This window comes from Garra rufa, chromosome 12 (assembly GCF_049309525.1).
Source record: "Garra rufa chromosome 12, GarRuf1.0, whole genome shotgun sequence".
Taxonomy (NCBI): Eukaryota; Metazoa; Chordata; class Actinopteri; order Cypriniformes; family Cyprinidae; genus Garra; species Garra rufa.
This window is the reverse complement of record NC_133372.1, coordinates 38,840,674-38,846,673: the sequence shown is the minus strand read 5'-3', so window position 1 is coordinate 38,846,673 and position 6,000 is coordinate 38,840,674.

Genomic DNA, 6,000 nt, shown 5'->3' with positions numbered 1-6,000 from the left:
GCACACACAGAGGGAGATCTGTCAAAACACGACGTATTTTCATTCTGACGGCGGTGGCACCCAACAATTTTCTATAACGTAAAATTGCTGGGTATGTAAGTGCTAAAACATTTAAAAATATTATAATTAACAGACCAGTTCTCTAAGTTTAACAGGCTAGATTTGTTTTTCAGAGTAATGTGATCTATTCTGTCTAAAATAAAACTAAAATAAAGCTTAGTTTAAGGCAGTGATATGATTATAAACCATTTTAAAGTAGTATTTTTATGTATGAAACCATTGAGGAAAAATAATTAATGCACATTAATATATGCATTTAGATAAATGTTTAAATTGCTGATTTTTAGCTATTAAAACAAAAATATAATTGACATAAAAAAGGCTAATAATAAAGCAGTTTTAGTTTAGGCCACCAATATAAGTCTTTTTTTATTATGATTCATGACTCATATCATATGAATCATATTTTAATAAAAGAACCTTTTCATTTGATATGATTTTTTTAATATAAGTAATATTTCTTTCAAAATAATGACACAATACTGTATATGCATTTAGATAAATTTAAATTATTTTTATAGCTTTTAATATTAAAAATATGCTAATTAAAATACTAAAATAAATATATAAAAAAAATTATAGGAAACAGTCAAGTTTTGCAGAATTTGAGCAAAAGTACCTGAATAAGTAAAGAAATAAATTTCAATTATTGTTTTAGATTTTTTTTCTCTAGCTTTTAAGGCAAAATAAAATAATAAAATAAAATAAAATAAAATAAAATAAAATAAAATAAAATATTATAACTAACAGACCAGTTTTGTAGGATTTAGCAGCAAAACTATGTATGTATGTATTCAGGCTAGATTTGTTTTTCAATTTATATTTAGAGTAATGTGATCCATTCCGTCTAAACTAAAATAAAGCTTAGTTTAAGGCACTGATATAACCATTAACCATTTTAAAGTAGTATTTTTATGTATGAAACCATTGAGGAAAAATAATTGCACATTAATATATGCATTTAGATAATAGCTATAAATCTTTCAGCAATTTAAATTTTTAAAGCAAAAATATATATAAAATATAATTTACATAAAAAGGGCTAATAATAAAGCAGTTTTTTGTTAAACCGCTTAGTTTAGGCCATCGATATGAGTCTTTTTTTTATATGATTCATGACTCATATCATATGAATCCTATCTTATCATATGAATCATATTGTTTGATATGTGATATGATTTTTTATATGAGTAATATTTCTTTTATGTTTGAGAAATTACAGAAAACAATTATTGCATAGCATATGCATTTAGATAAATATTTAAATATTTTTATATAGCTTTTAATGCAAAAATATGCAAAATAAAATAGATAAAATAAAAAGTTAAGTTTTGTAGAATTTTGAAGCAAAACTACCTAAAAGGTAATACATTTTAATAAATTAGAATTTATTTTTTAGATTTGGATTTTTATATTTTTTTTAGTCTTCATTACATATTTTACAACATAATTTTAAACTATTTTAAAAAGCAATATTTTTATGTATGAGAAATTTCAGACAAAAATAATATAAAAATAACAAAAATATGCAAAACAAAACAAAATTAAATTAAATAAAAACATAAGAAACCATCAAGTTTTGTAGAATTTTGAAGCAAAAGTACCTAAAATGTAATAAAAAAATCATTTATTATATTATTTTTTACATTTACAGTAATGTGGCATGTAATAAAAAAAAATCTCAGTTTAGGCCACTGATATGAAAGTCTTCATTACACATTATTCTATACAATTTTAAACCATTTTAAAAAGTATACATTTTTATGTATGAGAAATTTCAGACAAAAATAATATATGTAATATATAAATATATACATTTAGATAAATATTTTAAATATTTTTATAGCTTTTAAGCCAACAAATATGCTAAATAAAATATATAATAAAATAAAATGGAGTAAAAGTACCTCAAATGTAATACATTTTAATAAAAAAAATTATTCTTTTTTTAATTTAGATTTTTTTTTTTTTTTTACATTTATAGTAATGTGGCATGTAGTGTTTTTTAATGATAAAAAAAAGCTTAGTTTAGGCTACTGATATGAACGTCTTCATTACATATTATTTTAATTATTTGTATAGCTTTTAAGGCAAAAATATGCAAAATAAAATAAATTATTAAAAACCATTATAAGAAACAGTCAAGTTTTGTAGAATTGGAGCAAAAGTACCTAAAATGTAATAAATTTTAATTTTTTTAATTTTTTTTTTTTTTTTTTGCTTTTAAGGCAAAATAAAATAAAATAAAATAAAATAAAATAAAATAAAATAAAATTCTAAAAAAGTTTTCCAGTGTAGGCAGTAGAAGATCAAAAACCTGAGGTAGAATGTAATAGATTTCCAGTGACTGATGTGTCGGTGATAATTGATTAGAGCTGAAATCTGATTGCACCGTTTTTTAAAAGTCCCAATCAGTAGCAAACCGCCACTACTACAAATCTGTTATGACAACATGACGTCTGCATTAACAATATTGTGATTTTCTGTCGCACCATTTGTGGAGTAGATGGCGTAGGAAAAATTCTGTAACGACACTAATCCAATGTCACAACAAGAAAAACATGTTGTTGATGAGGAGGAGGCGCCAGCAGTGTTTGCCGCTCCAGGCATGGGAATCTCATCTGCTAATTACCCATGAATGTTAACAGCCATCCCCTTCCCTGCACCGAGGGCCCTGGGCTTAAAGAGAAACCCAGACCGCACTGGTTGGGCTGGGCTCGCTACCTCTGCTGGCACTCGTCTGGTCCCACACAGATGGAGGGGAGTGCCCTCCGGTAACTGGAGACAGCATATGAGACATGGATGACCAGGTCTCTCGCAAGAAGGCAGCAGTGGGCATTTGGGTACTGCACTACAACACATAATTAGTGAGGAGCATCTGTTCTAGAAGGTTCCTCCAAACTCAGAGGGCTCGGAGAGCTTGAATAAGCCTCTGGCCTTCGGTGGGAGCCGTAGCCTTTATTGCTTTGGATGATGAATTGCGCTGCGTTGCCTGTTGAGGGACTTGACGGCGATTATGGTAACGAATACAGATCAAGTACGTTCTGCGGTATGTTGCGACGCTTGCATTATGCAGAGTGGAAGTGGGGCACGAATGGAAAGGGGTTTGATTCGGTGTCCTCGATGGGTCTCTTGTGCACCTCAGCAGATCTAACAACACAACTTTAGATATAAATGAGTCAACGTACAGTTTGAAGACATTATAAGTGAAGATCTAAAAATAATATACAATCATTTCACTATTTCTCATGTCTCAATTCACAGACTTTGAACACAGGTAAAAAAAAAAGCTATTTTTGTTGCCAAAACTGGTAAAATTGACTATCTATCTATAGAATATATTATATAATATATCACAAAAATATAAATAAAACAATTTTTGTTGCCAAATTAACCATCCATCTATCTGTCATATATATAATATATTTTTGTTAAAAAAATATATTTTTGGTTGCCAATTTTTTCAAAATTATTCATCTATCTATCCATCCATCCATCTATTTATATCATATATATTTAAAAAAAAATAAAGCATTTTTTTTGTTGCCAAATCTGACAAAATTGACCATCCATCCATCATATATAATATATTTTTGTTAAAAAAATAATAATTTTTGGTTGCCAAATCTTTCAAAATGATCTGTCTATCCATCCAATTATATCATATATATTTAAAAAAATAAAAAAAATAAAGCAATTTTTGTTGCCAAATCTGACTAAATTGGCCATCCATCCATCATATATAATATATATTTTAAAAAACAAATTTTTGTCGGCAAATCTTTCCTAATTATCTATTATCTATCTATTTGTCATATTAAATATATATATTTTTTTTAAATAAGGACATGTTGTTGCCAAATATGACAAAATTGACCATCCATCTATCTGTCATATATAATAAACCCATATTTAAAAAAATATATATATAATTTCTTGTTACCAAATCTTTCAAAATTATCTATCTATCCATTGATCCATCCACCTATCTAATTATATCATATATATTTTTAAAAATAAAGAAATTTTTGTTGCCAAATCTGGTAAAAATGAGTATCTATCGATAGAATATATTATGTAATATATAACAAAATTATAAATAAAGTAATTTTTGTTGCCAAATCTGAATAAATTGGCCATCCATCCATCTACCTATTACATATAATATATATTAAAAAAAAAAATAAATAAATAAAGCTATTTTTGTTGCCAAATCTGACAAAATTGACCATCCATCTATCTGTCATATATAAAAAAAAATTGTTAAAAATAATAATTTTCTGGTTGCCAAATCTTTCAAAATGATCCGTCTATCCATCTAATTATATCATATATATTTAAAAAAATAAAGCAACTTTTGTTGCCAAATCTGGTAAAATTGACTATCTATAGAATATATGTGACCCTGGACCACAAAACCAGTCTTAAGTCGCTGGGGTATATTTGTAGCAATAGCCAAAAATACATTGTATGGGTCAAAATTATTGATTTTTCTTTTATGCCAAAAATCATTAGGAAATTAAGTAAAGATCATGTTCCATGAAGATTTTTTGTAAAATTCCTATTGTAAATGTATCAAAATGTAATTTTTGATTAGTAATATGCATTGTTAAGAACCTAATTTGGAGAACTTTAAAGGTGATTTCCTCAGTATTTTAATTTTTTTGCACCCTCAGATTCCAGATTTTCAAATAGATGTATCTCGGCCAAATATTGCCCTATCCTAACAAACCATACATCAATAGAAAGCTTATTTACTAAGCTTTCATAGTATATATACACATCTCAGTTTTGTCAAATTTAACCTTATGACTGGTTTTGTGGTCCAGGGTCACATATTAGAATGTATATTACAAAAATATAAATAAATAATTTTTTGTTGCCAAATCTGACTAAATTGGCCATTCATCCATCTAACTATCACATATAATATATATTTAAAAAAAAACAAATAAAGCAATTTTTGTTGCCAAATCTTTCCTAATTATCTATTATCTATCTATCTAAATTGACAATCTATTTGTCATATGAAATATATAAAAAAAAATAAAGACATGTTGTTGCCAAATATGACAAAATTGATCATCCATCTGTCATTATAATAAACCCATATTTAAAAAAATATATATAATTTTTGTTGCCAAATCTTTCAAAATTATCTATCTATCCATCCATGCATCCATCCACCCATCTAATTATATCATATATATTTTTAAAAATAAAGCAATTTTTGTTGCCAAATCAGACAAAATTGGCCATCCATCCATCCATCCATCATATATAATATATATTAAAAAAAATAAAAATAAAGCAATTTTTGTTGCCAAATTTTTCCTAATTATCTATCTAAATTGACCATCATATTATATAATATATTTTACATAAAAATATAAAGCAATTTTTTCTGCCAAATCTGACAAAATTGACCATCCATCCATCATATATAATATATATTTTAAAAAACAAATAAAGCAATGTTTGTTACAATCTATATTACAAAAAAGTGATTTTTGTTGCCAAATCTGGTAAAATTGACTATCTATAGAATATATTAGATAATATATATTACAAAAATATATAAATAAAGCAATTTTTGTTGCCAAATCTGACAAAATTGACCATCCATCTATCCATCTATCTATCACATATATTTAAAAACAAATAAAACAATTTTTGTTGCCAAATCTTTCCTAATTATATATTATCTATGGAAATTGACCATCCATCTATCATATATAATATATATTAAAAAATGATATATATCTATCCATCTATAATATATTATATGATATATGTTTTTAAAAATAAATAAAGCTTTTTTGTTTAGTTTGGTAAAATTGACCATCCATCCATCTATCATATATAATATCCTATTTTAAAAAAAAACAAATAAAGCAACGTTTGTTGCCAGATCCTTTATATCCATCTATCTATCTAATA